Below are 8,307 nucleotides of genomic sequence, written 5' to 3' on the forward strand. Positions count from 1 at the left end.
ATACCACAGCATATACCATGAACCTTTATCACAGCCTTGGTTCAGAAGTTACATCATGCTCAACTTGTACTACCCAGGACATCAAACCACACAAAACCAACCACTGTCACCTGCAACACTTTCTTCCACATACAATATTATGATATACAGTGTGATGTTATAGAATGTGATGCTAATGTACACATCAAGTTTTCTGTGATTCCAGGAATGTAATAGTTTATTTTTGGAAAATACTTTCATATGTCATTTGCAGGACATTCAAACATAAAAATATTGTATCATTGAATTATATTATTTCATAATACATGATTTTAAAACTGCTACTTGAGTTGCTGACTGTAGTTTCATAAAATTGGTTTTAAATGAATTTTGGCTTGAGATTAAGGCAGAATTTTCAACACTTCTTCAGTGTCACAAATAGACTCCTGAAATTTTGTTCTGAGAAGTTATGGTAATAAAATCAAAGAATAGATCCCATCTGAAAAATACTGAAGACTGCCTGTGTTCTTTAGTGTCAAATGATCAACTTAGATTTGACGTTTAAAAGTGTAAGTATGTAGATACCATTAGAATTTGCATTTATATTCACTAAAAATAGCATGAAACCTGACACCAGAGAATTTTTCAGGAATCCACAGAATGATGCCAGCTAAGACCTTAAGCAATAGTGGAGGAAGTGCTGAAAATGGCTTTTCCTTGTAATCAGATTGATGACTACCTTAACTGTCACCATAAAACCTTTATTCATCAACTGATGAAAGCATATGCAGAGATACACAGCTAAGAACTGGGTCAAGCTTCTGGAGACCAGGCCAAGATAGGAAGGAGCGATAATATGAGCAAAAAGGTCAAGACCATGATGGGGATACCCGTTGAAACATCTGACCTGAGCTTGCAGGAGCTTATTAACTCTGGACTGACAGTGGGGGAACCTGTATAGGACCAAACTATGCCTTCTGAATGTGGGTAACAGATGTATGGTTGGGGCAGCCTTTAGGGCCACTGGCAGTAGGACCAGAATTTTTCCCTAGTGTTTGAACTGTTTTTTTTTTTTTAGAGACTATTGATTTTGGAGGGATACCTTGCTAAGCCGAAATATAGAGGGGAAGGCCATGATCTTGCCTAAAATAAATCTGACAAATTATAACATGGAATATAATGATCTGAATAAGAATGGCTTCCATGGGCTCATATATTAAAATGCTTGATCACTAGTTGGTGCAACAATTTTGGAAATATTTGGGGGTGTAGCACTATTGAAAGATGTGTGCAACTTGGGGAAGCCTTTGAGTTTCAAAATGCAATGCCATTTTCAGTTGTCTTTCTGTCTGCCTCAAGATGTGAGCTCTGGCACTACGCTTCCCAGCCACCTCCTTTTTTCCCTACCATGGTGGTCTTGGACTCACCATAATGGTAAGCCCCAAAAACCTCTTCTATATGTTGACTTCACCATGATGTCTTTCACAACAATAGAAAATTAACTAAGAGAAGTATATATACCAAAGAATTATTTTAATAATTTTTTTGTAATTTACTATCCATTATTGTTTTATTTATACATACATTTTATATACATATATTCTTGGGGTCAGGTAAAAGTTTTATGGGCAAGAAAGTGTCACAAATGGATAAAGTTTAGAAATCTCAGCTTTAGTTTGATGATTAGAATAAAAAAGGACATGGGAAAAGTTACTTTGAGATTATTTGGTTATTTTAATTTTTTAACTAAAGCATAAATGAGAGGAAAGATCCAAACACAGAAGAAAAGCAGGAACATAATGTTTTATCCAGAAGCAAACATTTAAATAAGAGGCCCTGAGACTAGACAGAGTTCAGGTGGTCAGTATTATGGTACAGCTATGAACAGAGTGGCCTCGAAATCACACTGAAATCCCTCTAGGAACTCTGCAGAACATCCAGAATTCCTCTTTAAGGAGACAATGTCAAAAAGATGAAGAAACATGTCAGTCGGTAGGTTATAGTCCCATTGACTGAGCATAAGCCCCATGATGCACACTGTGAGATTTCTATCAGTAACTCCTACGATCAAGCACCGACCTGTGTTAAACTTTCATAAAAAACCATGAACAAGGAAGAACAGTGAAATATGTGGCAATGTTAAGTGTGAAATGTTCTTGGGTGGGAAAAGACAGAAGCATAGCTCATACTTATGATAAACACATGTATAATAGTTCTACTTGTTGAAATACTACATTTTCTGTCTCATTACAAATATGCCCTACAATATTCAAGTCACGCACATTCTCTTTTCTATTCATAAAAAACCTGCAATTTCACAGCAGGGAAATGTTTGTATTGAATTATAGTGACTTTGCTCGTATTTTCCCGGTATATAATGACATTTCTAAATCATCTTAATTCTGACTTAAGTATATAATACAAAGAGGTATATATTGAAAGATAATGCCTCCTGCCTATAATTCATTTTTGTAACTATTTTTGTATTTCTTCAGTAGTACTTACAAAAATATAACAATATTTTATGACATCTTTTATTCTTGTAAAGAAAATGAGATGCACACAAAGTGCCAACTCTGCAATTAAAAATATACATTTTGCAAATTTAATGTAAAATGGGCATAATATGCCCAAAGCAAGAGCTGCTTTTCAAACAATATGCTTCTGTTTTTAATCATACAGAGAGAAAAGGCAGGAGAGCAGCTGGCTTACACTTCTGGAGTCGGAGATTTGGGCTTGCATTCTGAATGACTCTTTCCAGACGAGTAAGCCTGAACAAGGTATTTCCCTAAATTAGTATGGCTGGTAATATGTTGATGGGAATTACAACTCCTTTCTCATTACTTTTAAAAATAAAAAAGCATCATCCCGCTTACAGCACAATGCTTGGCAAAAAAAATGTTAGCTCTTCTTTATACTAATAGCATGCTGGATGTCTGAAAAATCCCAAATTCCAAACAACACATTCAACAGTAATAGCCTCACCATTTCTGAAGTTTGCTGCCACTGGGGAAGGAAGCAGATATTACTGTTGGTGTTTTTATGTCAACTAATACATTTTATTCCTCTGAGAGTAACTGAGATATATAATCTGGCCTTGTCGTTGGTAAAGGTTTCAATGACTTTTTAGAGATTGTGCAAAGGTCTCCCTTTTATTAGGAAAATTGATCTTGGATTATAAAGGTCAGCAAAGTCAAGACTTGATTTTGGTTTCTGCGAATCCTACACAGGCAGCTACACAGGGGATGCTTTATCTGCTTTATGAGTTAACCCCATCTGTGTGTGCACCTGTGGCTTTTGGAAGCATGCACACTTAAAGTGCTAAGCACTTAACTTCAACTGTAAAAAACATAGCTTAAAAATGGCAGAGTTTGTGTTTGAGAAATGTGTTTTCTAAGCCAACAAGTCTCAGTACTGGAGAGTTAAAATGGCTAAGCTGAAAGTAGGTGGAAATGTAGAATTTCGGCTGCCGCTAAAGGTTGCCATTCTCCTCAGCTGGCGAGGACACAAATGTACCTCACTGGCTTGCTTCCAGTTATGGTCAAGAGCACGTCGTTGTCATATGCACTTTGCGCAGGCAGCTAGAGTATGTGTCTCCAACATTTTACAAATCTCAAAATTTAACTTTCAGAAATCAATGAATGATGTCAAGTAAACTCATATTTTCTTAACCTCTTTGCTTAAAACCTACTGAAATGAATATGCAATAATAGAAATAAACAGTGTCTGTATGCCTAGAAACTGTGATGATACCACATGGAAGAATAACAGCTTATTTCAAAGCAGTTAGGAAGGAACTGAAATATTCCAAATAGCAGTAGGCAGCTTTCTAGTTGGGAAGATAATCTATTATATTGACAAAAAAAAATGAGGGTTATGTGGGTACTGTTACCAAAAACTACCAAATAAATGATAGGGAGTAGTTTCTTGGATGGGAGACAAATTGGTCTTTTGGTATATGCCTTTTCCCAATAAAATGGAGAGCAGAACACAGCAGAACTGTGCAATGACACCTCAAAGCCGATGATGGGAGCAAAGACATGTTACATATCATTACAGACAGAACTTGAATGTGAATACTCCATTATTAACAAGGTGAGAGAAAAAAGTGGAAGAGAACTCTTGAGTCTGTGTAGCAGTAAATTTAAAGGAAAATTCTCCTTTAGTATAGCTCCTGCTACCTCTAGGCTTTTACTCTACTTTTCCATCAAATAAATTTAAACTTTTACAGAAATTAGCAGCTCTGAGTTCTAAAGTCTAATTTATGATAGACTAACACATCTCTGATGGAGGAGGAGAACATGTGAAGAAGAAAATAGGTAAATTTCAGATATTAAAAAAAAGATTATCTATTTATGGTGTCTTGCCTGCTATATGTGTCAATACACAATATGTATGCAGTATTCACAGAGACCAGAGAGTTCTCTGGATCCCTTGGATTGGAAGTAACAGTGAGAAGCCACATGGATTTGGGGATTTTTATCTAGAAGAAAAGACAAATGTCAGGGTCACTTTGTCATCTCAGAAGCCACCAAAGAAAAATATTTGAAAACCTGCTAACATTTAAATATTATTTTTGTTGTAGTTTGTTTTTGAGACAAGGTCCTACTATGCAGCCTTCACTATCTTGGAATTCATTATGTAGACCAGAATGACATTGAAGTTCCAGAAATCTGCCTGCCACAGCTGGGATTAAAGGTATGTGCCACCAAGTGTGATAAAAATGTTATTCATAACACAGAAAATTAGAAGTGACACTGTTTATTGAAACAAAAGGAATCTGAAGCAGGCATCACAAACTGGGTACCCAGGGAATTTAAAGGTATATAATGTCCTCATATGAAAATTTCTTTATGAACCTAAATATGTAATAAATACCAATCAACTAATGTAAAAGAAAGTAATAACTTAAAAACTTTCAAAGACATTATCATCATATATAAAAAAGTAATAAGATCTATGAATTTTTTTATTTCAGAAGAAAATAATAGGTGACTTTTATCACAAAAATACTATAATACAGTGGATGAAATATATAGATAATGAAAACATTTCAGTAATGTATTAAAGAAAAAGAAATTAGTAACATAAGGAAATTAAATACAGAATAAGCTCAGATTTCTGACATTGAATATTTACTCGAAAACAACTTGAAGATAGGACAATGTATTGTCCAGCAGACATGCTGCATGTAAGAAACTAACTAGAGAAAAATAAAGGAGCAAGGGTATATAGTGACTTATTGATTGAAATTAAATATGGCAATAGTCACTGCTTATCAGAAAAACTTACAGGAGCAGAATTGAGGATACATCTGTTTGCATGAAGAGTATATAACCCTTTCAAGAAAAATGGACATTAAAATAAAGTTTTACATATTTACATAAAATGGATGACATTTATGTTTATGGATATATGAAGGAAATTAAAGGGTAGAAATGATGGTGGGTAAAATCATACTTCATTAGATTGTGTATGTATATATATATATATATATTTCTCAAAAAGAGAAAAAAATGTGATAAAATTATACATGCCATAATTTTTCTACAATTATGTTGAATACCAAGGTCAAATACATTTGGGGGAAGAAACTTTTTTGGCTTAAATGAGTCTAGTGCATTAAACAAAGAAAATTAGAAGTGACACTATTATTGGTGGAAGCCCATTATTGTGGAAAGTCAAGGCAGGAACATGAATGCAGGGACAGAAGCAGAGACTATAAGAAACATTGTTTACTTGACTGGCTTTCTGGCCATGACCTTTTAATCCTGCTTTTTTTATATAACCCAGGACCACCTGGTCAGAGGTGCCATTGTGTAATTGCCCACAGGGGCTGAGTCCTCCCATTAAACATTAATTGGGAAAATGCTCTAAAGACTTCCTTAAATGTCAATCTTATGGAAATATTATTTTCACTCGAGCTTATTCTAGAAGACTCTATTTTTGAAAAACAAAACAAACAAACAAACAAACAAAAGAAACAAAATGCCACCAGCACAGAGTTTAAGCTCAGCATGCATGAGAATTTGGATTTCATGTGTAGTATCAAAAAAGCTTCCCCCCTCCGATTGGAGAATTTTGTTTTCAGATATGTAACTTTTGTTTGTGCTGCACTTGTTTAACTCTGTGAAGCTGTGATTCTTTGCCTGTCTAAAACACCTGCTGGTCCTATTAAAGAGATGAACAGCCAATAGAGAGGCAGGAGCAAGGATAGGTGGGGCTAGCAGGAAAAAAGCATAAAGAGAAGGAGGATGAGGAAGATCAGGAGAACAAGGAAAGGAGGACATCAGGGACTAGCCACCCAGCTACATAGCAAGCCCCTAGACAGTCTCCTTTTTTCATTTCCTAATCACAATCAATGCTCTTGTTGTTTACTGTGTAAAGGACAGGATTTGGAGTCATGGAACCACGGTTTCAGTCCTAGTTACACTGGCAAATGATGTAGAAAAAAATCTTTATTCTTTGTACCCAGTAGCTTCCTAAACTGGATTATATTGGCTAACCTCCGCTGAACTTCATTCTTGTAGATTACTTGATATTTTCCTAAGGAATGCGCAATGGTGTTTTGTTTTTGTTTGTGTTATTTTTTACTTTTTACTTATACATTTACTTATTTATTTTTGTCTTTGACTCCCAAGTCTGGTAAACTTCAAAAATAAATTTGTCAGTTTTCTTTTAAAATCTCAATTATTGTGCTAAGAAGGTAAAAAGAGATTCCAAAATTGACAAATATGCATGTCTACCTACACATATATCTCTGCCATCATGTGCTGATCCCCAAGTTAGTACCACAGCAGTAGATATATAGATACCTTTTAACAAATACTGGTAGAATAAATCACTGGAATTCAGCAAAGAAGAGATATCTTTTATGACTCAGTAAAGTTAGGTGACTGGCTATAAGTAAAACAAAGGCACCAGACCATACTTTCCTAGATGGGAAAACTTCCCTGTGAGGAACAATGATGAATGGAATATTCTTGGCAAAACAGAACTGCATGTACATCATAGAAAGTTCCACAATATTCATAGACATCTAATCCAATACAGGACACATATATCATAAGAAAGTTCCACAATATTCATAGACGTGTAGTACAGTACAGGACACATATATCATAAGACAGTTCCACAATATTCATAGACATGTAGTACAGTACATATATATCATAAGAAAGTTCCACAATATTCATAGACATATAGTACAGTACAGGACACATATATCATAAGAAAGTTCCACAATATTTATAGACATGTAGCCCAGTACAGGGAGCTACCTGGAGTGTAGACAGAAACCTTATGGCAGGGAGGGAATTTGTTTAATTTTCCATCCTTCAAAATCAGAAGCTTGGATGAGTGTAGCTCAGTGTGTCAGTGAGGAAGGAGATATTGCACCTCCAGTCAGACTCAGCTGCGTATTACCATATTTGGGTTCTCAGAGACATACACACAGTAACACAGGATGCTTTAGCTTGAAGACTTGAAACACACAAAAAAATCTGTTATCACAATGCCCAAAACCCTCTGCATCCTGAGCTATATATGAGAGAGAAAGAGAAAAGGATGGAAGGAGAGGAAGAGAGTAATTCAAACCTTTTACATATCAAGAGGTACTGAATAACTCATACTTGTTTTGAGAAACTATAATAAATGTCAACAAAGAATGCTTTACCTAATAAAACTATCTTTCATAAATGAAGACAAACACATTTCAAGATAATAAAAAAATTAATTTATATTACCCAACTATTTTAATTGAAGATACATACAGAAGTCCTGTATCTAGAAACATAAGGCAGATAATTGCCATTATGAAAAATTGCGAAAATAAAAACCACACTAGAATAACACATTCACTAGGAGAAATAAAAAGGAAGCAAACATTGTTGATACAATGATGTACTGCATTACGGAAGTGACAAATGAACAGTAGAGGAAAGGACAAGGTCAGAACAAAGAGTGAGAGGAACAAAATAACAAGGTGCATTCTTTTTCTTTTTATTGAGCATTTCTTTCATTATTATTATTATTATTATTATTATTATTATTTTATATTGCTTTAAAAATACCAATCTAAATTCCCACTTCCTCCACAGACCCTCCCGCTCACTCTGCTCCAATCTTAAGAGAGGGCAAGGCACCCTGCACTGTGGAAAGTCCAAGGCCCTCCCCACTACATCCAGGTTGAGAAAGGTATAAATACAAAGAGAATAGGATCCCAAAAAGCCAGTTTATGCAATAGAGACAAATCCCAGGGCCATTGTAATTGGCTCCTCAGTCTGCCTCAACAGTTAACCACATTCAGAGGGATTAGTTTTATCCCAT

The sequence above is a fragment of the Arvicola amphibius genome, chromosome 9 (assembly GCF_903992535.2).
Source record: "Arvicola amphibius chromosome 9, mArvAmp1.2, whole genome shotgun sequence".
NCBI lineage: Eukaryota > Metazoa > Chordata > Mammalia > Rodentia > Cricetidae > Arvicola > Arvicola amphibius.